General features: G+C 39.1%; 1 long non-coding RNA gene across 3 annotated transcripts in view; it reads left to right on the forward strand.

The window, feature by feature from the left end:
• LOC122156370 overlaps nt 1-26,458 on the forward strand; it is a 389,162-nt gene that overhangs the window by 324,136 nt on the left and 38,568 nt on the right. The window contains exons 8-9 of one of the 3 annotated variants that reach the window (XR_006167458.1): nt 6,660-6,714; nt 22,218-24,189. This is a non-coding gene — a long non-coding RNA (uncharacterized LOC122156370). Of the gene's footprint in view, nt 1-6,659; nt 6,715-8,152; nt 8,571-22,217; nt 24,190-26,458 lie in introns of those variants that run through there. The other 2 variants (XR_006167460.1, XR_006167459.1) reach the window with 2 other exon arrangements.

A 26,458-nucleotide genomic window follows, 5' to 3' on the forward strand; every position in this document is an offset into this window, starting at 1 on the left:
TTTTTTTTTTTTTTTTTTTTTTTTTTTTTTTTTTTGCTTTTTGCTAATTTAGCTCTCATTTTGCTGAACCTTTTACAGCAACTGCTGTTAAAGCTGTAACGTGCTGTTGCTTCCGAGAGTTCTCCTGCTCTTCTTTGAAAGAAGTTTTCCTCAGAGGTGCTTTGTATAGAGACTTTTCTTGTCTGAAGTTCTTCTTAGGGAGCTGGAGACCTCCAATGGATGTTAATTAGAGTTCAGTCTGCAGATGTAAGAGATTCCTTTTCTTATTTCATCTACCTCATTGCTTTCACTGAGAACAGCTGGTAGGACTTACTTCGGGCTGAGTTACCTGCGGAATGAATCAGCTCCTTCATGGCTTTTTGTTTAGCTTACAGAAACATGAAAGTTCAATTTTCGATTGAATTATTTTTTTTGTCTTATCAAAACATATTATCCACCCTTGTTGGCAAACAGTGTGTGTTGAAAAATCTATTCCATCAAGAATTTTCTCATGTATTTTCTAGTTAAGGGTCTGCGGAGTTTTTGTTTGTTTGTTTGTTTGTTTTTTAATGTATTTGTGTGTGTGTGCATGCATGGCACTTATTTGGAGTATCCTTTTCCCATTGCATACTTCTAAAGTTGAAAAAGGCAAGGCTATTTTAGCTATCCTTAATTGAAAAAGAAACAAAAAACCCCTCTCCTTTTATTACACTTTGTAGTCCAGATTTAACAATCTTAAATAATAAATTATATACCAATTAAAGAAAACATTAGATATGTATTCATAAACCCACAATAATATGTGGTAAGATAAACCGCAAGGTTTTCTGTCGTCAAGTTTAAGAGTGAGATAAAAAGTCAGTTACCCTTTCCTCTGTCAAGCAAACTGCCTTTGGAAGATGAGTAATGGGCATATTCTCATTAATTACATTCAAAAATTTTTCTCAGATCATTGTTGCATTCTTAATACAACCACTAGTTGCGTATTTATTTCATTAGAAGTATACATGCTTATAGAATCAAGTTTTTTAGTGATACATAACCAAAGCACTTGTGGAAGTATGCTCCAGTGTATGGCAATATACCTTAATTCTAACATGTACAAAAACTCCTTAGCATTTTTAAAGATCATTTTATCTTGATTCTCCTGAATAGTAAGCTAAGACCTGATATATGACCATACAACTGTCCCTCAAACTCAAGTCACGTATTGCCTTCAATTTGTGCTTTTTCACTGGAATAAGCTGTCAATTGTAAAACCATCTCAGTTCATCACTTTCCTAGCTCTAACTAAACAAAATGATGTTTATTTCCTTTCTTACTAGATAGAGCAGCCAGCCCTTCTCTTAATACTTGTATGAATGAATGAATTCACAACTATGAGGGCTGCACAGTGGCACTGTCCCTGTTCTCATAGGCACACAGAAGTAAAGATGCCTAATTAATCCTTTGAGAAAACTATTGATTTCAAAGAGAGCAGGATTGGGCTTCTGAGGAGGTCAGGATTCGCAGAATTCTGAATGTTTCTACCTAAATTTTCAGGTGGAAACAGGTCTTCTGGCCTGTTCCCATGCTTTAGCACATGGCTTAAGTAGATGTCATTATCAGTCCCCAAGCAGATACTATTGTGCAATGAGGACTGTCAATACAGAGGAAAATGAAATTCTAGATACTTGGGTAGTTAAAATAGGCATCACCTCAAGAAGCACGAATATATTAAAAAAAAAATAGTTGAAGTTCCTCCATATGTTGCCATGTAACTTTGGCTGATGAGGTTCCCTGCCTCATGTGCTGTCTGAGGCTGAAGTGTTCTCATCTGTCTGGTATCATAGTATGAAAGAATGGTTTGCGTTGGAAGGAACCTTAAATACCATTTAGATTCAACCTCCTGCAGTGGGCAGAGACACTTCCTGCTCATCCAGGTTGCTTAAAGACACATCCAAACTGCCCTTGAATACCTCCAGAGATGGGCATCCACAGCTTTTCTGCACCGCGTGTGCCACCACACTATGAGTAAAGAATTTGTTCCTAAAATGTAATCTGTATCATCTACCCTCTTTTTGTTTAAAACCATTAAACCTTTTCCTGTCGCTACAGACCCTAGTAAAAATCTTTCCTATATGCTCCTTTAAGTTTTGAAAGACCACTGTGAATCTCCCCTGAGAGAGCCTCTTCTCTAGGCTGAACAAGACCAGCTCCGTTAGCCTTTCTTGGAGGGAGATTCTCTAGTCCTCCAATCATCCTTGTGGCTTCCTCTGGACACACTCCAATACTGTCATGTCTTTCTTGTGCTGTGGACACCAGAGCTGTATGCTATGGTAACATTTAACTGCCTTCCTGTATATTTTTATAATTAATTCTAATACTAAAGCAATTTGCATTTCTGGATTCCTCAGCAAGATGACTGAAAGGTGATTTAATTGTACAGCACTGCCAAGGTGATTGTTGGCTATAGCATGAGTTAATGTGGAGGTAATAGGAGATATCACAGGGACTAAGATTTTTCTGGCCATTAGCAAAGGTGACTTCAAAAAGCAAACGATAATTAGCGTGGGTTTCACTGAACCAAGTTTCCATCTGCTGCTATTCACTGGATTTTGAGCTGCTCCCCTTTGCTCTCCTATTAAAATTTGCATGTATTTTCTTGTGTTCCCAGCGAAAAGGACACTTAGGGGAAAAGGATATAAATCAACAAATAACAATGTAACCTGCAGAAATATAAATCTATGTAGATTAATCCATGTTTCCTAAATTGCATACTGGATTGTAATTCAATCAAAGGGTATGGGTCTTGTGACGTTTATGAACATTTATGGATAGCATGAGTGCTCAGATTAAAATGTCAAACCTGGTATTCAGTTTAGAATCACATATTATTGTTGCTCATTAATATATAAAAACAACAATTATATCCACTGAAATCCTCAATTTAATTTTGTTGTAATCTGTCTGCTTTGTCAGAGATGCAGTGTAGCCTCTCTGCCCCCTCAGATCGTTTTCAGGGCTCCACTGAATTTCAGATGGAAGTCTCCCATTCCACTGTTCTTTTGCAGCACAGCACTGCTTCAGTTTGGCCTCCTTTGAACTGAGGGGTTCTGTACTAACTAAATTATTGTCTTCATCCACCACTGGGACTGAATTGTAGTTCATATACAGAGAAGGTAAAGTGCCTCCAAGAGGAGAGGTATGGCCAGACTCTGCGTCTTAGATTCAGTATGCTTGGTAGGTGGCGTGTGATAAAGCTCTCCCCTTTGCCACTTCCGTATTGGTAAAGAGTGAAATTGTTTTGAGGTAAAAACACTCCGGTTGGAATTATCTGAATCCATCTGCTGTTCTTCCTGTTTGAAGTGGTCCATAATTTATAAAGCTGTTGAATGAATAACATTTCTCATCTTGGTAGTGTTACGTCTGAGAGATCCTGAATCGTTTTCACAAATGGAGCAGAATTGCTGTTCTGATGGCTAACTGAAGCCGTTTAGTGAATAAATTGTTAGAAGCAACTAGATTCGAATTTCAGAAAGAACTCTGGCAGCTCAGATGTTAATTCCCTTGAAAGTAAGTGGTACTTGTGCTAACAAAGGTTAAAAAATTTCAAGTCCTCAGGTGGTTTACAGCCAAAATTTTACCAACTTCCACTAAAATTTGACATGAACGCCTAAGTCTCCTTGAAAATTATATTTAGATTCATAAATCAATTACCTGCTTACATAGCATAACTAATATGACTGGATTTTACCATCTAACTATCCATAAGTAGAAATTCTTCAGCATTTAGGAGACTAATTCTTATTAAAATCCTTGAGAGATTCCTAAGTATCCTTAAGGTTTATGTCTTACTTGTCTTTTTGCCTTTGTGATTTAAATGGCATATATTCACACAGCTGAGAAAGTGGGCAGAATCTGCCCACAATGAATCAAGATCAGATTTAAGATTAGCCGCTGGCTATCCTGTCCAATGGCCAAAACAGCTTCCAAGTAATAATGATTAATTAACACTAGGAATTGAATATGAAAAAGATCAGTGGATTCCTTTTGTCTACCCCATGAAATAGAGCAATACTGGGTGGAAAACAAATGGCAGAGAGACCGGTACTTATTCTGCCTATAGTACAAAGAACTAAGAAAAATAGCTTTCTCATACTTCATTTTTTATGTATTATGCAATAGTATACATTGAAGAAATCCACTGTGTTAATATAATGTAATTAGGTTAAGTATGTCTCTTGTGACAAACAGTGTCGTATGATGAAAAGTTTCAACCCAGCATTTTAATGGTTCAGGTTCTGCTCATGGTTTCAATTAAGTCTGAAAGATTGCACGGGGCACTGAGAAGAGAATTTGGCCCACTTATCTCCAGCATACGTGTGCTACAGTTATCTAACCTGGAACGAAACATAGTTTCCTCAGACACATTTTGTTTTTCAAGTACTTTACATGGAAAGTTTTGGGGTTTTTTAATATATTTTTTAAAATAAAACTTGTAATCAAGTATCTAAACCAATTACGATCATTTAAAAAGTTATGGTGTTTCAGTTCTGGTGATTTGCCAGATTCTGGTTTGCAGATTCCAGTATGTTCTGCTTGTCCAGGCTTACCCTACAGTTTTAATTGGGTATGACAGTCTTGTTCATTCCTTACAGCAAAATCTATGGTAATGTTGGTGTAAGTCATTACTCAGCACCTCCAGAGTCTCAGGCCATAATTTGTAGAATTCTTTGGCATCCTTGTTTTTAAAGTTGCTTGACGCTTTTCCTTAAGAGAACTTGTTTTATATCGCTTATAATACAGCCAAAGTCTAACCACTGGGCTGAAATTTTCCATTCTGTTTTTTTTTCCCATGCTGGATGCCTCCCACTTTTTCTTATTATTTTTTTTTCTATTTTCTTTTTTTTTTTTTTTTTTTTCTTTTTTGCTCTGGGACTCCAAGGCACATTCTTTGGCTCAGACCTCTTGTCTAAGGTTCTTCCATGGTGCAGCTCACTGTCCCAGCTGCCCAAAACCCTGAAAAAATTAATTCCCAGCTACCAGCCACTGCAGTCCTTTTCATACAGTTGTATCTGTGGGTTTAATGCTTAAATCTCCTGGAGCATTCTAAAAGGCAAATAAGGGATGCATGCTTAGCAAAGCAGGGTTTTTTCCACCAGAATTTCCCTGTTAATTTTCATCAGTTATGGATTTTTGAAAAATAACAGTGATGTGCTCTCCCCCATGCTGACCATGTCTATCTTATTCCATCTTGGGGCACTTCAGCTTTTCAGTGGGCAGCATCCATCTTCTCATCTGTCTCATGCAAGTCTTTCATATGTGTGCGAATAATCAGTTCCCTCTCTTCTTTAAAAAGAAATTTTGCAGTCAAATAGGGCCTCTCTGGGTGGCCTATCCAATAAATGCTATAAGCATCTTGTTTGCTGCCTTGCAGTTCTTATGATTCTCTCTGTTCTTTGCTGTATTTCTTCTACCACCACTGCTGGATGACCTAACATGAGATAAGCATACATGCTTTCTCTTGCACTCATCTCTAACACGCCCATAATTCCCACAAATAATAGCTACAGCTCCAAAGAAATTTTCTACTTGCCTTCCTTCTTTCTCTCCTGTAACAGCTCCTCCTTTTTCTTCACTATCTCAACTTAGGTTTGTACTTCTGTGAATATTTTTAATTGCTTTGAGTAATGAGCTAATCTCCTTGTAATTGGCAGGAGACGATAGACGAGGGCCACGGCTTGACTTAAGTACTAGAGTGCACCATAAGGATCCCATGGTCTTTATGCACTGTGCTCCTGGTATCCTGCTCAGCAATCTGTTGGAGAATGCAGTCTGTTCTGACTGCCGGAATTTCTTTCAGCTTGGAAGGCAGAACCAGACTGATTCGTAGCCTTTGTCAAATAGGAGTGTATCTTCTTGTTACAATTCAGAGCATTAGGCTTTGATTCATTTTGTCCATTGCTTCATCCCGTGTTAATATGTTTTGCACAGTTGTTGGCAGTAAAGCTTAGATATTCCTTTGTAGGCTTTGGAAACCAGACCTTTCGTCTACCAAAAGTTTGTAATCCCTTTAGCCTTTCTGTTTTGATGCATCCGTTCTCTTCTTGGGGGTCTCAGGGTAACAGATCTGTCAAGTCCAAAAGATACTGTGTTGACAGAAGGAACTAAGACAACACAATTTTCCTGTGCAGCTATCAGCTGTAATGTAAGCATCCTCAGCCCTAATAATATGCCTAACCCCTCTTCTGTGAAGGTCAGGATCAAGAAGACGAGTTCTGTTTTAGAGTCCTGTATCATCTGGCATGGCTGCTAAGAAGGATGCCATTCAAATCTGGCAGTGTTTTTGTGATAAGAGCATTTGTCCATAGGAGCCACAAGCCTATTTCACGGAGGCTGTTGAACAGCCACCAGAGGATATTTAGTCTCTGCTGGCTTGGAATTATCCCAGGACTGAAAAACTCCGTGGCCATTGCCAGTTTTCTCAGCTATATAGTTTTGGGGTCAGGTAATTTCAAAACTTCCAAGATTTATGCAGTTTAAAATTTTTAAACACTTTTTTTTTTTTTTTTTTTCTCTCCTGTGGGAACTGCTACCATCTGTGAGGCTCCTCAATCCCTCTTTTATTTTGGTATCATTTAGAGTGCTTATTATCACTTAATTTCATCATTTCCTTTTTTTCTCCCTTTTCTTTACAGATCACTCACAGTCAATTTGTGGCCTTCCTCTGAAGGAACCTTTCCTGACTCCTGTGTAAGTATTTATTACCAAACATTTTATACTTTTATTGATTAAAGTTGTACATTTTGTTCAAGTTCCATTCAGATCAGTACAAAGCATTTGGGAACTCCTCTGTTGCTCCGTATGGCCACAAGATTCAGTACTGAGATGCTGTACTGATGCAGTAGCCTAGAATTTCAATGCAGCATCAGCTTCTGGGACTCAGGCTTAGTAACACTGTGATTGATTGATCTGGAATTGATACGTGCATTTTTGGCTGAGAGTATGTACATATCAATTTGGGGATATATTTGTTGTACAGGGTATTATGCTGTTGAACTCTGATAGTATATAGTAATCCATGCTGTGCAAGAGCTAGGTAAGTGTAAGAAACAGTCAGCTAACATTTCAACCCATCCCTGATGGATACTGTCATGGTGCCAAGGAGCCCTTCCTTATCCCACTCCAGTGTACCTTCCCATCTAGTAGTAATCTACACTTCTTATCTGGGTAGATTAAATATATTGCATTCACTTTGACACCTAACAGTATCAGAATTAAAAACTTGTTAGTAGTTTATTGGAAAAATGTTATGTAGGGGTCTTTTCTTGCCTGTTCTCATTCACTGGGGTTTGGTTGCTGCTACGTAATTTGTCAGGGTGGTGGCTTTCTTTGTTGGAGAAAATACTACATAAATCCACGTAATTGTATTATTAAGACTTAGAACAGGAAGAATTAAAATTTTAATGGTTTGAGGTTTTTTGGTTGTTGTTTTCTTTGAGGGGAATAAGAGATTGAATTTTTGAGAGAGTTTGCTTTTTCCTTCTTTTTTAATTTGCCAAGCTCTAAGCCATGTGATGGTTTTGTGTACTTAGAACAAAAGTTTGCACTTTGCTGAGAGTCTTTAATACATATTGGCAATGAAATCTACTGTATTATAACAATGAAACTTCTTGTTGTGAGATAAGGGTAAATATAGCACTACCATATCATAATATTTACTATAATTAAGTAAAGACAGACCGAAGTTTTCCAGTCCGCCAGCCTGTTAAGCACTGTTTTCAGGTATTTAAGCTGTATTTAGTGATTGCCAAAAACAATGAGGATTTTTTAATTTGGGATTAGAACCTCATGTCCAAATATGCCTGGACTTTGTGTTACCTCAGATCTCCATTTCACAATTTAAATTCATTCCTACAACCTGCTCAGAGAGGAAAGTAGATGGCTGTTAATATGCTGCCTGGAATTAAAGAAGAAAAACATAGCACAGGAAGAAAAATAGCTCTTTCATATTTGGAAGAGGAATTAAACCTGCAAATTTATGTTCAAGTCGAGTTCTGGTTGTTGAAATTTCTTCAAAGGAATGCTGAAGTGCAAAGGGATATTCTGATTTTTTTTCAGGTGTGTGCTGAAACAAAGAGCTTTCTTTTGCTGATAGAAAACCTAAATTATGTGTGTTTAACATTTAAAGGTGACTTGGTACTTTTGACACGCACAAAGAAATGGCACACTTGCTTCTCCCTTACCCTATGGGCACAAACATGAGCTATGCTTCAGTGACTGCCAAAGGTGGGATGACAATGCCAGCTACCACAGAGATGTATTTGAGCTGACCTCTCATGCCAGTGATGGCCCCATATTTCTTTCTGTTCCCCTTCTCCTTTCATTATAAGGTGTCCCAAATCTGTAATTTACAGCACGCTGTTCCCGTTGTGCTCTGATATATTTGCTGCAAATAAGTAGGAGTCTATGCGCGTGCATAGCTCCCCGTGGCAGTGTCAGGCCTGTGAGACGAGGGGAGCAGAGGCCCCTACAGAATGCAACATGGCTTACGTCTAATGTGACATTTATTTGACTCAGAAAGGCAATTGATTAAAGTCCCATCAGACCTTTGCCATCATGTATTATGTATTTATCCAGCAGGGGCGGTTCATAACAGCCCCTGACAAATCCTATTATTTTTGTTGCAGAACTTCATAATATCGATAAAAACTGTTAATGATGCTCAGGGCCTCAAAGTGCGCACTGCTTGTGTTAACACTTCCTGTAGCAGCAACGAGGCCCTTTATGTCTGTGGCACTGACATGTGGAACTGCGTGCCATCAGCATTGGTACAAGCACATCAGTACCCATGCTCTGCCTCAGCAGCGTGAGGAACCGTGTACAAGTGTTTGCATGGAAGCAATGGATGAGCTTCATGTTGCATTTGCGCATGGAAATCCAGAGCCAAAATCCATCTCAGACAGTGCTTCGCTGTGTGACCACAAATAAACCATTTCTCTGATGTCTGCCTTTGTTTCTTAACCTGTAAAGCAAGACTCGCACACCTTCTTGCTCCTTTAAGTCAGGTTTATTCTACAGTTGAGGGCTTCTTTGTGCTTCTCCATTCTCAACTCAACAAGCTCCGTAGGATCCTCAATTTATTTCAGGCATGTGTGTAAGTTTGTCCTGTTTATACTGGCTCTCTCCTTTCTCTTAATAAGGTAGGTCCTTCAGGTCTCTGATCTTTTAAGTTCTTTTTCATAACAGAAAAAATCAAATTGGACATGTTTGCATTAGAAGCTGTTAATGGTACCTATCAAGCATGTTTCAGATCTGTAGATAATAGTGGATTTGTTCTGTATTCTGCCTCATTTCCCATTGCTTGACTTTCTTCACGTATCTCTACCTACAACTTGATGATTATTCATTGTTCCTCCAGGTTATGTACCTGTCTGTTTATCTGTATGTCATCTGATTTTCAGAGGTGGAGGGATTTCATGTTTCTCTCTCCTAGGCAGTATTCTCATTTAAGAGGAATATGATTAATCTCTGTTCCACTAGAATGTTTTCAGGAGTTTAAAAGAAGCAGGTGGATTCTTTGTTGAAAATAGACCTTTTAATGGAAGAAAGTCATCTAATCACTCTTGAGCCTTTCTGTCGTATTGTCTATGATGCATAACAGCTATTAACAATACTGAAGTGCTTTGCAGTAAGATAGATAGCTACTAAAAAGAGAGGATACTCTTTTTACTTCTTGAGCACTACCCATTCAGGTGGAACCCATACAATATTGAAGAGTTATCCACTGTTAGCTTTGGGTAAGTGCTTGGAAGAACTGCCCCAAAGTGATCCAGATATAGAGAAGTTGCATGTCATGTTAACCTAATTCCATGAACATCTGTTCATTTCCTTGAAATAGGTTTCTGATGTAGCTGGGGGTGAACTCCAACATTATTCCTATTAGGTTCTGTGCTGATTCTGATTCTCTTGCTTTGATGTCCTGCTTTAAAAAAAAAAAAAAAAAGCGCCATTTATTCTTCAGCTTCATGAAGACATATTCGGTCAAGTAATGATGACCTAAGGGAAGATGAGCAGCATCTTACTGATCTCATCATAGTTATGAGAACCATCCATCATATGATCAGCGATTCGTGTGTCAAAAGACACCCAGCAGTGTTCCAGCCTACCAGTTGGCAGTTTTTGAGAGTACGTATTCACTTTATCAGACGTCATGATACTTGAATAGTCTTTGCTATCTATATACATGTTCTTGCTGTTGGTACTTGTTCATCAGCAACTGTTATCTGTTAGCACTCTGAACCGTCATTGTGAAATATCTGCTAATTAGTAGCATCTGAACCCCTTTACTTGGTTTGTGTGCTTAGTGTTGTTTAGCGGATGAGGAACTTGAGAACAGCAACAGTGAACAGGAACAGGGAGGAGGCATCTTTTCTGTTCTCAAGTTTCTTAAGAAGCTCTCTGTTACTTCAGAGGAGAATAATAACCTCCAGGTCAAGCTTATTCATGAATCAAAAATGAACATTTGCAAAATGCCAAAAAAAGTCTAGATGTAATAAGCCTCATATTTACAACAGCTTTCGAGAGCTAGCATTTTTCAAGAATTATCATACTTAATGTAATAGATTGACATGCAAATTGTCCAGAAGAATCAGCTTATCCACTCAAGAAAATAAGGAGTTGTTCAAAGGGAATGGTCACCTACACAGCAATTTGAGACAGGAAAAGGATAGTACTTTCCCAGCTATTGTATGCCTCCTGAAGAGAAGGAATTCTCCAAAAAAGAAAGAACATGAGCAAAGCCCCTATATTTGGCATTTGTAAGTGAGAGAAGCGGTGAAATAAGCTAGAAATAGAAGTGGAGGATAAATTCCATTCTGAAGTGTTTATAGAAATCAAACTGTGTAACTGAGAATCACTCTGGAATGAATGTTCTTATACAAGTGCCAGAACTTCAACCTTGATTCTTTATCTGAAGACAACCATCAAATGGACTTAGGCAAAAGACTTGCATTTAAAAAAAAAATGACTCTGATAAAGTTCATGGTTTTGTTCTAAAATATTTACATATTTAATAAAAATAGATTATATCCAGAAAATGATAAAATTAGCTGGGAAGGGAAAAAAGGGCAAAATGTGGTGCAAGTTTTCTGTTTAAGCATTATTTTAAGCATTATTTTAAGTTAACAAATAATAGTGACTATCCATAGATGTGAAGCTTGTCTGTGGATTATGACAGGGGAATGTAAGCAAGCTGTCTGTAATTGCAGTGACTACAAAATATCCTCTGGTGCTGAATGAGATTGAATCTGAGATTGGCTAGCGTGACAACTGAAAATGTCACCCTTTCCCGCAATTATGCTTATTGGAGATCCTTTTGTTCTGAGTTATTTTTCATCTAATTAGTGTAATATAAAGTATTGAGTGCTAGCTTTCCTTGAAATGTAACAAATTCAACAGGTAACCACAGAAAAATTGGACTTTAAAATAGAAACTTCTGGAAGCATAGTATTTTAGGTTTAGCTAGAAAAAATGAAAGTGACAGAAAGAAAATGCAATTGGCCCATGCACTTTTTCTTTTTTAACTTCACATAGGCATCATTTAATCTATTTGGGTAGAAAAAAACATCTTACTGAAGCAGTAGCAGCACTGCCTACAGCAGTTTAAACATCAACCATCCAAATATTAAGACGGTCCAGTTTGTTAGGTCTGAAATCACTGTGCAAAATGGCACAGTGACAGACTGTGGCAGAGCTTTTCAGAATAATCTCTTTGCAGTTATGGTAAATTATCTTCCAACATGGGCAAGTGTGTTGCTGTTCTGCTGTTATACCATCACATCTCTCTCTTTTTTTTTTTTTTTTTGGAAAAATGCTGTTAGTTCTTCTCCTTATCTAAAAATTCTCTTTGATGCACTGAACTTTAACATCATGCTGTTTACCTGTCTCCTTAAAATGCACAACAGATATAAGGCAGGAGAAAAAAAGTGCTAAAAGCAAGTAGCACTAAGGAGTGATTATTATGAAACCAGGTATCCAGAAATAGATGGTTTCCCAAAAGCCACCTCTTTATCCAAAGGTCATAAATTTGACTGTTGAGACTGTCACTGAAATACTAGTACTCACAGATGTCTAAATGCCAGACCAAGTCTCCAAATGTATGCTAAATATCCTATGTATAGGACACCATGATTGAAAACGAGCTTTTCAGAGTATCTCATGCATTTCCTTATTCTCTCCAACTCTCACTTAAAAAACAAATGTAAGCCACCTACCAGACATTTTCCTGTGAGCCATTGCACAGCTGTACATGTCAAAACATAGAATCGTAGAATCCTTGGAGTTGGAAGGGACCTTTAAAGGTCATCTGGTCCAGCTCCCCTGCAATGAACAGGAACATGCACAGCTAGATCGGGTTGCCCAGAGACTGATCTAGCCTTGCCTTGAACATCTCCAGGAGTGGGGCATCCAGTACATCTGTGGGCAGCCTGTTCCAGTGCCTCACCAACCTCCCTGTAAGAGACCATTTCCTTTTATCTAACCTAAATCTACCCTCTTTAAGTTTGAAGCCATTTCCCCTTGTTCTATCACCGCAGGCCTTGCTGAAGACTCTGTCCCCTTATTAGCTCCTCTTTAGATACTGAAAGGCCGCTCATGGAAGACCATTGATTAGTCTTCAGGCCATGCTTTGTGAAGGCTAGTTTACCTCTTGATGGGAATGGGAAACCTTGTGTATAAAAGATTCACAGCATATTAAGAAATAATGTTTTCTTCCTCTGAAGTTCTTGCTCGCTGCTGCATCCATCATTTTGGATCATATCATGCTGAATATAATTCACAAATAGAGCCCCCCAGGTAATATTTTCATATGTCTGTGTGCTCAAAGTATTAGACTTTTGACACAACTGAGAGCAAATGCTTTTGGATTTTAATAGGTCTTGCCCTCCTCTTTCACCAGATTGAGTTTTAAATTTAATCGAGTAGCTGTATCAGTTTTCCAAATGCTGTTTTCTAGTGTTTTAATTTCTGATGGATATGCAAAATGGCTGAGAGCCATTCAGAAGCAAAATGAGGATTCCAACTTCAAATACCTACAATTTAAGGTATTTTTTCTTTAACCAATCACAAAAGTAAGGATCAGTTGCAACATTTGGACCTGGATGTGTGTTTAAATCTGCCTTCACTTATACTTGATGCCTGCAAAAGGGATTAATGGAATTTTGCTTCTTGCAGTAAACTCTGTTTTAGATAAAAGACAGAAATTAATGTATTATAGTCTGGATGCTCTGCAGTATGCAGTGAAGGGTGTGAAGAATACCTACAATGTATGATCAGTATATAACCAACCTCAAAGAACAGTATGTTTCACAAATTGTTTTCCAATTATTGCACTTAAATCCTTCAAGTTTTAACGCTTGGTGTGAATTTCTTGCTGTGAATGTCCATGATCTAGTTATGACATTAAGAAATTAAATTCTGCCACAGAAGAATAAAAGAAGAATGCAGCTTTTCTTCTTTTCTTTCAATGAACTTTAATGGGAAGGTAACATTTTTTGTCACTGGATTACCTGTAGACTGAGGCATGCCTCAGGGAAGATTGTCAAGCTTATTGAAAATAAGCTGCCAGATGATTTCTTTTGGAGCCTGCAACTTAACCTCATGTTGATACTTTCTACTGTGACTTTTGTGGTATTGTCTTCACTTTTCATCTTTGCCTACCTATGTTTTGATGCATGCCATCGTGGCACAGATTATGCCAGTACGGCATTATAGCCTTGCTACTGGTCAACTCAGTTTGCCCTAATGAAGAAATTCATAAAATATCATAGCATGAATAGATCAAGAAAAGCATGCAAGTAATTCAAGGAGAAGCAGTGGGGGTTGTGTTTGTTTGTTTGTTTGTTTTTGTGTAGTTCTTTTGTTCACATAATATTTTTCCTCACCCCATCTTATTCAAGCAGCATTTTGCTGTAAGGCAAGGTCCAGTCTTTAAGCAAGAGACCTGGGCATTCAGCTAGGAGATCTGTAGTAGAAGCTGCTTCCTGTTCTGGGAATAAAAGTGCTTCAAAAGCACAGAATTGATCTGGATGCTTAATGCACATGTAAACTGTTGAGAGATCTGTAGCTCTCTCCCAAAGGACAAAACTGTAGAAATAACATGGAAACGTCACCAAAAATGTATTATTGCAAAAGTAAATAATGCCTAAGTATCGCTAATGACAAGTTTACTAAAGCCGATAGGTCCTTTTATGGCTGCTTAGCATGCTCCCTCTTTTTCCTCTTTCTTGTCCCCTCCTTTTGAGGGGTCTCAGAAAGCAAAATTGTGGAATTACTCCTCCCCAACTTTTAAATTTAGAAAATGCTATTTTCTTAAGCTAATAATTGTGAAAAAATAGTCTTCATCTTGCCCGATAATTCTGTTTTCAACACTCCCCTTCAGGTAAGCATTTGCTCATTTTACAAACCTTTTGCTAATCTTCATTTTACCTCATAATTTCCCTTGTGATACCATATCAAATGCTTTACTGATAGATTTCATTTACTACATTTCCTTTGTCTGAATAATCAGTTATCTTATCAAAGAAAGTTATCAGGTTAGTTTACTACAATCTACCTTTGGCAAACTTATGTTGCATTTTATCCCATTTTCCATTTGCCTGTATGCCTTTCTCTTTTTTGCTTGAACATTTGCTATGGTTGTGCTGTTGAAGCTCCTGATGTTACATTAACATCAAACAGATGTGAGATCTGAATCAGTTTCAATAGACTGTAGCAGTCTTGCAGAATCCTATTCATTCTCACACCTACAAAGTGTTAAGTTCTCATCTGTCAGACAAATAAAATATCATCTATTATTTTTCATTGTCATAACAGCAAAGGGCAGGTGAGCTGATTTTGAGCCTTGGCTGGTGAATGTTTCTGGTGATTTGCAAAAGGTTTTCTAGAGATAGAATCAGAGACATCTACCTGCACATGAGAGTGCTTGGGCACTTGCATTAGCAATACCTTAATGTATGTATCAGTAATGAAAATCTTAATTAAGAATGCTGCATCATTGTCCATGAACACTCTTTCTTTCTCTGTATGTGAAGTCTTTTGTGTATTGCAGCATCTACCTGGTCCAGACAGACAGAGCTCTTGAAGAGTGCATCTGGCAGATCTTCTTGTGATTATTAAAAACCAGCAAATGGCAAACTCTTACTCTTGTTTTGTCTCGGCCTTGATGCTTAGAGTAGTGGAGCATACAGTATAACTTACAGTTTGTTTATTTTTTATTACTTTTTCCGCTTTGGTTGGTTTCAGAATTGATTAGAACTGAACGATGTAGCTTACACTTACCAAAATGTGCACAGGCACTTATCTACCCAACAATATACTTTTTCCTTTAGAAACAATGCAGTTGCCTAGACCATGTTCTGTTTGCACAAAAAGTATGCTAATGTGATGTGAAGACTGAGATTTTAATCTCTGTAAATTCAGGAAATTTAGAGTTAATGTTCCCACAGGAACCTTACCTCTGCCCCTTTCTGACAATTGAGTCTTTTACTGCACGATCCTTAGCTGTGGGTTTACCCAGGCAATGGAGTACCCAGAGAAGAAAATGTGATGGGTAGGACTGCTAAGTTTTTCCCCATAATTATGTTACAATCACATTTTGTTTGTTGAACGCTGTCTATATGTGTGATGTAATTTGAAACAGATTCAGAAAGCCTCTCAAAAATAATGGGCATGAGTTACAGCTGTACAGATAAAAACACAAATAGAGTAAGGTGAGGAAGGATACACGCATGCACATATGCACACACTGCTCTGCATGAAAGCCAATCAGAGTTGTGTCTTTTGCTTTCAGATGAGTCAGGCTGTCATCTCAGATTCACTGTCATGTCACTGACATTGATAGCCTCTCTGGACTCACACCTGCACAGTGGGAGAATATGTGCCAGAAGGGATGAGAGTAAAGTACTGCTATTTTCTTGAAATGAAGAGCTAAGGAGTTCCTTCTTGGCTGTACAAATCCACAGAGTTTAGCCCTATACAAAAAGCTGCACATGCAGTGACTTTCCTTTTGCACAGAAAGAGTTACTGCAACCTAACCAGAGAATGCTGAGGCCATAGGTTTGCACAAGGCAGAAAAGTCACACATGCCTTTACATCATCGTATGAGAAAATAGTTTTGATAGTGAAGTCTCTGTAATCCAATAATCAATCAAACTGCAGCTCCTGTTTCAGCCACCATTAATATTCTCAGAACCAATATTTACTTCACTAAGGCATCAAAAACTGAAATACCTCAGATTAAATGAAGTGTTTAAATAAATGACTGCTTGATATCATGTCCTTGCACTTTTATCTGGGCAGAATATAAGCAAAGAATCTTCTCCAATCTGATGGCAAGTTCCTATAATTAAAACTGCAGGAGTATGCAATGGTAAATTGAATTCAGAACCCTTATGGAAAGCTATTGCCAGCACAGTGAGGGCTGTATGTTATGGTAAGGGGAACAATACAGTGTCCTTGTCTACCATAAGTAACAATTCTGAACTTTTGGAGAGCAGATAACCATAGGTCTAGAGCGAGAAGACAGTGCCAGAGCTACAGCAATTCTCCTCAAAATGTGTTTGTGTATACAGAGTGAATTACAGGCAGGACAGAGCCACCTCCTAGTGCCTGCCAGTCTCCTGTGTTGCATCTTACTTAGACTTACTTAGATGGCAAGAATCATGACTCTTTTCCTTCATTTTTGGTGCTTGGGGTTTTTTGGTTTGGTTTTCGGTTTGTTTGGTTTTTTTTATTTATAAAGTTGAGAAGTTTCAGTCATGTCCACAGTTAGAAAGCTGTAGCTTAAAGTCTGGTAGAATCTTTAGGAAAAGAAAGATATTTTAATGTGGTAACAGCCTTATTATTTCTAAACCAAACGATTTTGAACATGGCAGTGCTGCTACTTCTCTTTCAGGAATATGTACGTGTCAAGTTTGATGTTTTAAAACAAAGCTGTGTTATAATTATACAAGCATGTTTGAGAAAAAAAAAAAAAAAGCTTATGGAAAACTTAACAGCTGGAAACTGTTTTTTGCATACTTGGATGACTCAAAAACAGCTGAATGAGTTTTTGCAAAGCTTTACCAAAAATGTCACTTCTGAATTGAGACAAGGCATGAGAAATTTCTGCTGAAAAGGTAACAGTTTCAGAAAGATATAAGCAAATATAGACAGAGATTATTTAATTCATCAACTTTGACTGTACAGTCCTTAATGTAATGCTAGAAAAATAAAAGAATTCATATTTATCTGGTTTTTCAAAGATTTCAAAGATCTGTACTAGAATTTAAGGAACTAAGCTTTGTAGCTGTGAGTTAATCAAATATTAATATTTATATTTCATTTGAATATCACATATTCAAACAGGAAAACAAAGACACAGAGAAAGGTGCAGGGCTTGCCAAAGTTTGTGTAGGAAGAAAATGTGAGCATGTTTAGCACCCCCATGCCTTCAGATTGCTCAGCTTTTGAAGTGCAGGTGCTCCCAGGCGTGCTTGGCACTGGGGAGCCCAGGGCTCGTCCCTCTCCATCTCCCATAGCAGGTGAAGAAAGAGTCTCACCCACACTAGGTACCCAGCTTGCCTCTTTCTGACTCCCACCTCAGTACCAAAGGTGAATCCTGCCCCATTCTGCTCCTGTGTTCCGGTACTGTCCCCAGCCCCACTCATGTGCACACTCGTCCTCCTCCAGGAGATGGTGACAGAGGTGACAGAGCTGCCACTGGCAATGTATTCCAGGGTCTTATTCAGGAAACAGTCCGATCTGTAGCTCAGCAACAATCATTTTACTGTTTGAAACCTCGGTTGGTGAATAAATGCCATTTTATTGCTGCTTAGTTTGGATGTTGAGCTGTGTTGGAGGAAACTGCTCTTCTTTCATACTGAATTTTGTTTTAGGGCGGTGTGTGTGAAAAATAACACAAATAAGAGTATTTTTGGATGACCACACTGAACAGTCAGCAAGAAGAAAAGTACAGTATGGTGCAGGGAAATCTGTTTGTAGTAAAAGCAAATGAGCTTGTGGCTTGCAATTGGGATCAAAACGTGGGTTTTCGCTTGAGTCCTAGCAGAAATGCTCCCTCTGATGCTGAGAGAATCTCGTGCTTTCCTGTCATTGCCTTCATTTCTCCCTCTGCATATTAGCAGTAATCATGACCCAGCTCTTCAGATTGCTGTTCCATCCAGAAGCTCGGCTGTTATCAGCAGTTTTGTAGAAATGCTGTTGTCATCTAAGAAACCCTCTCCCTGTTGAAGCACAGAGCGCTGTTGCTTTACCTTGCCCATCATACAGGCTTCATGGTGCTCCCTCTTTTAGCTCTGCACGATGGCTGATGCCGAGATTGAGAGCGTTGCTCGGCTAGTCTTGCGCATTATGCAGCAGATTTCCAGCAGCAACCCCAGGTTAAGGATGCAGTGCTGATATTTCATTGGGCCATAAATGTAATTCCATTTTCGAAGCACAGCTGATCTGAGGTCCTTGTGAAATAATAATAATCAGGGAGACTTCAGCTTGCCATTTCACAGGCACATTTGCAGCAGCCCCAGAATTAGTTAGATTTAATCTGCTCACCTAAACTGTGGATTCATATGAAGAAAAAAACTGTATCTAGGCAGCTAGGAACACCTATCCGAACACATTCCCCCAGCCAGCTACCGCTGATCTTTCTTAAGCTTTTTGAAAGCTTCATCAGAGTGCTCTGTATATTGACCATCTTGCTCATGAAGGGCCTCCATTTTGTTTGCTCTTCACCTTTTGCCTTTTTGAGGTGACTGGTGTTTCCAGGGCTTCTAGCAACAAGCCAACCTTGTTCTCCTGCCAGCAACAATCTGCTGCCTGTGCTCCCAGAAGCACCGATGTGCTTCTCCCATCTTGCTCTACTGAGCTGCAGCCAACAGCTCTGTACCTCTTCTGGTGCTCCTCATGAAATCCCAAACACCAGGGTGTTAACTTTTGGGCAATAAGGTATAAGAGGAACAAAGGAATGCTATGAAGATGGGGAAGGGTTTGGAGGGCAAGGTGTGTGAGAAAAAGCTGAGGTCCCATGGTGTGCTCAGCCCAGAGAAGACGAGCTGAGGGGAGGCCTGATGGCAGCTGCAGCTCCTCACAGGGAGCAGAGGGGCAGCGCTGAGCTCTGCTCTGTGTGACAGCGACAGGGAACGGCATGGAGCTGCGTCAGGAGAGGGCAGCTGGGGGTGAGGGACAGGGGCTGCACCACAAGGCACTGGGCACCGAGTGCAGAGTTTGGACAGTGCATTCAGAAATAGTGTTTGGATTTGGGCTGGTGCTTTACGGAGCCAGGAGCTAGACTTGCTGATCCTTCTGGGATTCTTCCAACTCAGGATATTCTGTGATTCTCAAACAAAATGACCACTTGAACCAGCCTTTAGCTGGGCATTTGGAGGAAATTATGCTCTTCAAATTTACTAGCAGTTTCTCTTTCTCTGAAATCATGCGAATAATTTTTCTGGCCCAAAACATTTCCACTGTTGCATTTAAATATTTTCTGATTTTCATACAAAAACAAGTCAAATGCTGAGCAGCATCGTTCCACATCTCTCCTTCTTGTACATCTACACTCCATGCAGAAGGAATTTTCAGGTTCTTGGCTATTTTTGTCAGGACTCATTTCTTCTCACTTTCCCAAGCCATCTTTTAGATTGTATGATTTTAAAATATTTGTTAATCAGAGGTTGATATGTTGAGATGACTAGATAGAGAAAAGAGCAGAAGGAGTAGTAGAAGGCAGAAGTCAGTGAGCTACGCTGTTGGAGATAAATACTTACTTGGAGATAGAACCGCATCCTGTAAGGCTGAGAGCAGTGTCAGTAGGACAGAGTTGCAGGCTGGCAAATTCTGTGCTTTTCCACTAACTAGTATGAGCAACACTTAAAAAAAACCAAAAGCATAACAGATCTTTGAATACAGTTGCACTGTAACTCTGTCTGAAGTAGGAGAAGTAAACTAAAACCCCGTAAGCAAAGTCTTAAAAAAATATTTCCAATGACAATAGTTTGAATACAACAACTGACATCACTTGAAACAGCACAGGTGCATATGGGAGGCATGTCAGAAGCAATGGAAACTCTGCATCTTCTGTGCAATTCCTCCACTTCAACAATTATGGCTTAGCATGGCTGCCTGTGCACCTCCAGCTCTCACCTTTTTGGACTCCTTCTTTTCAAGCTTTGTTAGGATTGAGTAAACAACAAATATGGAAGGAAAACAATGAACATTTTTGTTTTTTTCTTGCCTACTTGAAACAGCAAAATTAATTGCTGTTTTGGAATGAGAGGCAAGCATAACCTTTCAACTTGGGCAACATAACTGGCTTACAACCCCTTTTTGAACAAACAGAACCATGAGCACAGGCAGAAAAGACTGTAAGAGCAACAGGCAGCATTGTGAAGCATTCTGTTGTGTGTCTTTAACAGCAATATGACCCTTTTCTACTGCACGTGCACAAAGTCATGTTGAGCTTGCACAGCAAGGTTGTTCTGGCAGTGCATGTGTAACTCACCTGTGTGTGCATGCTGTGCATGCTCTTTGTGAATCGTTCTGTCAGCCCATTTGAAGTTTGCCCTGGGATTTTGCAGTTGTGCAGTCTTGGAGATCTCTGGCTTGTCAGAAAGAGCAATAAATGAAATTGGTTTGTATTGCAACAGGGTTGGTAGGAGGATCAAAGCCTTGGTATAAAATAAAAATAAAATATTTGGCTTCTACTTGCTTAAATGTTTCTATTTCTCTCATTTTTTTTTCATTAGTATTTCCATCTCAAAGTATTGAATTCTCCAGTAGTTAGCAAAATATTGTACCAACACAGTTATTAAAGAAAGGATTGCCTCTCTAGTTACTGGGAGAAGGAGAACGTGTCACTTGTATGAAGGCTCTCAGAGACTGTGTTTTTCTAAGGTTGATCAACATTTCATTTTAAGTTCACAGAGGCAGGCACCTAGACGGCATCACATACCTGATAATTCCAGCTTACCCTGAGAAGTCTGTGGTCAGCTAGAAATTTGGCAGGTTGTCTCTCAGGTCAGGAAGTAGTTCTGGTTTACCGATTTAAAAGCCAAAATCTGTTTTAGTATTTCTTAAATGTCAAAACAACCCTCTGACCTTGAAAATGACTTTCTCTGTATACTTTTTGTGCTATTAAGTGAAAAACAGGCCTTTTTCTTAGTGAAATAGTGTAGCCTGGTAGTTGTCAAATCTGAGAATTGAGGGAAGAAAAAGTGACTTTTACTCATCTATTCCTTCCCTTTGCCAACACAATGAGCATCATTCGTATCAATAGCAGCTGGGAAGGAAAAGTCTTACTAACTGCTAATGCTGCTTCCAGTTTATTTCTGTAATGTACACTCCATCTTCTGTCTGTATTATTTCAGATCTTCTAATAACAATACACAGGAGGACAAGATTTGCTGCTGTAAATCAGAAGAGACCTCTTCCTCCATTTCAGTTTGTACCCTTCTAAGTGTTACAGGAAGGAAAAGGCCGTATTTAATGCCAAATGTATACTTCTCTAGCCCAGACAGATGATTCCCGACTCTTAATATGACTATTTGCATTTAAATACGACATTTGAGCAGTCCATTTAGTTTATGTATCTCCAGTATTCTCATTTCCTATAGAGTCCTTTTGCCACTTCTGAATGTTTAGTGATTTTACTTCCTCTGAAAATGTGCCCTTCTTTCATCCTTCCTCCTTCTTTCCCTCACTTTTTGCTCACTCCTGCGGTTCTGTTACAGTGAATCACCAAACTTTCTATAGGGTGAACTCTAGTCCTTTTCTACCTCAGTTATCGGTAGTATCTGATGTGACAGCATTCTCCAACACTTTCTGCCTGAGGGGTTCCTGTGGGTAACTGTTAATGAATTAGTTCTCCTTGGGATTCCCTGAGCAGATAAATCATATTTTCACCATTTAACTGAAGAGGAAACTGAAGGACAGTTCTTGATTTGACAGAACACCTAAACACATATTTCTTTTATTATAAGGGTCATTTTTAAGAGACTTTCTGTGAAATCATTGGAAATGTCTACTTCAAGTTGTTTGCTGAAATGCATCTTTATGTGTGGTCTTTATCACAATTAATTAATTAGATAATATTGTTATGTAGAGGTGAGGAAACAGAAGTATAGCATTTACTTGAAATCATACAACCTGACTGAGTGCTGATGCTCACAGAGTTAAACAGCTTCCTTTTTCATCTTTTGTAGTTCCATTCTTCACTTTCTTCCTGGAGCTGATCATTTGAAAGATTGAACTCTTCATAGACTCTTTGGAGAAGAGATTGAATTTGGAGGTGTTAGCTTTAGCATTCTGAGGTGATGGTTATTCAGCCATTTTACAATGTAATGTTAATAATTATTGAGTACATTGAAGCATTAAAAAGTAATACCTGTCAACTTAATATAGAGTGGTACGCCAACTTAATGTAGAGTAAACACCTACTACTGGCCTGTAGTTTAATTATTTAATCTTGACCTAATCCACCATTTAAACCAATTTCAAAATGAAGTTGTTATATTGCTGGAAGTGATTGTTTGTTCCAGTCTATAGGGCTAAATTCAGAAGTGGCATGAGTAATAGGAGAGAATTACAAATTGCACACAGGTGTGAGGAAAATAAGTGACAAAAAAATATACTCTCGTATATTGCCACAGCTCTCTTTTTTCCTGCTATCACTCATCCCTGTTGGTAGCCATTTCTGCTGACCTGACTTTGCCCCACTTCCTGCCTCCAACATTCAAGTTTCAGCAATATACTGAACATCTCAGATGGAAAGTTGGTACAGACTTACACTTTCTCTGCCCTGAATTCACATTTGCATCCATCCCGTGATCTGGTGTAGAGGTGATATCACAGTGGGTTCCACTGGACATTTTCAGTCAGTTTACTTGACCTTGTCTGAGTGAGGGCCACAAGATGCCAGAGCACTTCTAGTGACCTCAGTGGAATTGCTACTGAATCACTGTGATGTAAATATGAGCAGATCTCAAGTCAACAGCCCTCAGTGATGAAATGTTTCCAGCATCTTGTTTCAGGAAAAATAGTGAGCCCCTTTGAAGAGAAATACCTCCCTCTTTTTTTTCCCCTCTCTCTCTGAATGCCTCCACAAGACAACGTGGGGGAGAGGAGGAGAAGAGCAAATATTCAACAGGAAATTTTTCATTTTTCTTCAGTCTTTTTGAGAAAAACTTCCCCCTCAATTAAAGCCCTCAAAGACAGAGCCTGGAGACCTAACTGCTGGCTTGAAAAAATAAGAAGGAAGGGAAGATGCCTGGTCTTGTACCAGGCATTCAGCACAGTACCTGTAGTACTGTGGTGTGATGCTGAAAGCTGTAGGGGACCTAGAGCAAAGTGTTACAGATGCAGCAAAAACTCTCATGAAGACGAGCCTCTTAGCAGTGACTTGAGCTGGTCTGCCATGACTCAGGAAATCCCCCTGGCTAGATGCGGCCTTTTCATCCACTACATCGCTCTGACTCAAACAGAAATCTCATCTAACCTCCCTGACCAGAATTTGAGCATACACCCAGGGTACAATGTAAGATTTTGCAATTTCCTTATTTCTGGTTAGTTACTGCCCACCTCCCACTCTGAAGAAGCCTGTCCTACCTTCCTTTGCTGTTCCATTGCTCTTAGCATGCAAGGACCAATCCTGCCAACACGAGGCACATCCTCCCCCATCCTGTTTCCTGCCGTCCTTCCGTTGTGGTCACATCCCCAGCTGATGTAAACTGGCATAGGGCCACTGACTTGAATATTTTCCCTGGTGGAACACTTGGCCCTTTGATTCTCGTAGAACTTCTCGTTTTTAGTGGCACCACAACTGGCACTACTTGTTTACATGCTTGGGACCATCTACAAGCAAATGCTTGCGTATTAATTACAACAAAGAGCAAATCTACTTGACATTTGATTTTGTTTTTCTTGTTTCCTTGCAAGCTTGAAAATGAGCTGCTTTTGGCAAAATAAGTAAATAAATAAATAAAAAAAATGCATTTCACACTTTTTTTTTTTTTTTTACTTGAAATAGGCCCCTTGAAAAATCTGACATGTTAAACACCACCAAGAAAATGATTATTTGGACATATGGCTCTTCTTCCTGAACTTTGCAGAGAGGTTAGATAACGCTTTTTCACATCTTAAAAGACTACACTCCTGCTACAGCACTAACATATTCTTATGTAATAATCCAGCACTGACAATGTTTTATCCAGTCCCAGTAATATAAGGCTCATTTCTGGTTTGGACAGGTATGACGGACTGGGTTTTTCACAAATTATCTTTGTTTTGCTTTTTTTTGCTTACTCTCTCCTAAAGTAGAGTATAGGATAGAGTAAATCACACATAGAAATACTTAGTGGCTGTCTTTTAATAGGGTCTTGCGTTTTTGTATTGCTTGTATTAAACATTGCTCATTCAGTGCAAAAGTAAAAATAAATTTAAAGCCTCCACCCTTACACACAGACAGACCCATCCAAACCCATCCAATTTCTTTTCAGAAAAGCTGTTTGATAAAGCTTCAAAAATTACAAGAATCAAAGAAAAGTGCTAAACTACCTGAAACAGTGAAGTTTCACAGGAGAACTATGATCTTTGCCACAACTGATGTTAGCATTCATGTACAGGCTTCAGTCATTTGCAGAATGCATGGACATACAGGAAAACTGTCCAGGAAACAGCAGTTCCTCACAGCGAAAACATCTGAAGTTTTGGAGTGTGCTTTTGTCTTGGCACAGGAACTTCTTCATAAAGAATTTTCAAAACTCTTTGAAAACTCAGGAGAGCCAATGGCTCAGCTGCCAACAGCTGCTCCCCGTGTGGGTGAGACCCATCCAGGTTTCATATCACAGCCTCAACCACCGGGCTCTGCGGTCACTCTCTTTCTCCTTGCCGGAGCCAGAGTTTCCATCTTGGACTTTAGAAACTTCTCTAATAATATTTGCATTGAAGTGCATTAGATAGCTTTAGATTCTTTCACTTGTAAGCAGAAACTCTTGGTCAGAAGCTGTCCCGTGCAAGAACTAGTTCCTTTAAAACCACTTTGTTTAGTGACAGTGGGTTGGAAAAACTTATACATGCTCACTCCTTAAGTCATAAAATAGGAGTAAGCATTGACATTGTCTGGGCCTAGACTGGACTCCCTTCCTGCATGGGGCAGGGACCCTAATTCTGCTGCCCTGAGTGTACAGCTGCTTTCTGTTGCGCACAGGGTGCTCAGCTGGATGGAGACATGGTTTAATCTGATATGACAGCTCCTACATTTTTATCTTTTCAGTGCTTTACTTACATGAATTAATTCTGAAAGCACTCTTGTGACGTTACTCATTGTTACGATTCCCATTTTAGAGACCCTGTGTCTAATTCTTAATTATATTAATTCTTCCCTATGCTGGTGAGGTTCCAGATCTGTGAAAGGGTCTCCCAACTCAGGGAAATGGATTGCAGAAGTGTCAAGGGCAAAATGAGAGTTCGTTGCCCTATAGCAATTCTCTGTTTCTCTAAGGTCAGAGAGAAATATCAGAAGAAGAATATAAAAGAGGCTCTGTTGATTTGTGCTACAGGCTATACAGGAGTGTGAATAGCTCAAGCCCATAAGAGGTGTTGTACTGGCCAAAATGACATTACTGAGATTTCTGGCACACTTTGTTCAGTGTGGCCACAACCTCATCAAAATAAAGTGAAAGTTGCATCTATGGCCCCTTCTTTTCTTTTTATTAGAGCATGTTATCAGAGCATTGACACACACACACACACACCCTAGTAAAAACAGAAGGGGAAGCAGTGAGCTGAAAGGAAGGGGAAGAGTTTGAGACCTACCCAAGAAGGCAAGCCATTTCAAAGTAGGCATGGTGTGCTGAAACCAGGAGGATTGTTTATAAAACTAACAATAAACTGTGTTCCAAGATAATTTGGAGCAAACAGGCAGGAAAAATGAGTGATGAACTACTCTTCATTTCTTCCTGAACTGGTTTTGTTCCAGTCACCTTGCAAGCAGCAGCTGTCAGTGGTGAGAAGGAGATGGCAGTCAGCCCTATTAGGGTCTTCTTTTCTCGTATCCCCAGGATATGATGGACAATCCTCTCTGCTACACAAAAGAGACAGAACACTATACTCTCCTCTAACACTTTGGCTCCCTCCTTCTCTCATATCGAAGTCTAAGAAAGAAAATCATATACACAGAGTAGGGACCTTTGCAGCTGGGAATGTGTTCCAGAAACACATAGGGATTGGGGAGAGAGCATGTAGGAAGTCATGTCAAGGCAGAGCTGGTTGAGAGGAAATGTTGGGTATGTTTTCAGAAAAAAAACTGATTGTTGGACACAAAAGTCAGTCAGAATGAGATCAGTATTCCCCTACTGAAGTTGCATTTGTTGGCAATATTGATTTCATTCTGTTGTTCTGAGAGAGAGCAAGAAAAGTTATAAAACGAAGGACTAGTGTAGTTTTA

The sequence above is a fragment of the Centrocercus urophasianus genome, unplaced genomic scaffold (genome assembly GCF_019232065.1).
Source record: "Centrocercus urophasianus isolate 14NV4802_14NV808 unplaced genomic scaffold, USGS_Curo_1.0 seq_12, whole genome shotgun sequence".
Classification (NCBI taxonomy): Eukaryota; Metazoa; Chordata; class Aves; order Galliformes; family Phasianidae; genus Centrocercus; species Centrocercus urophasianus.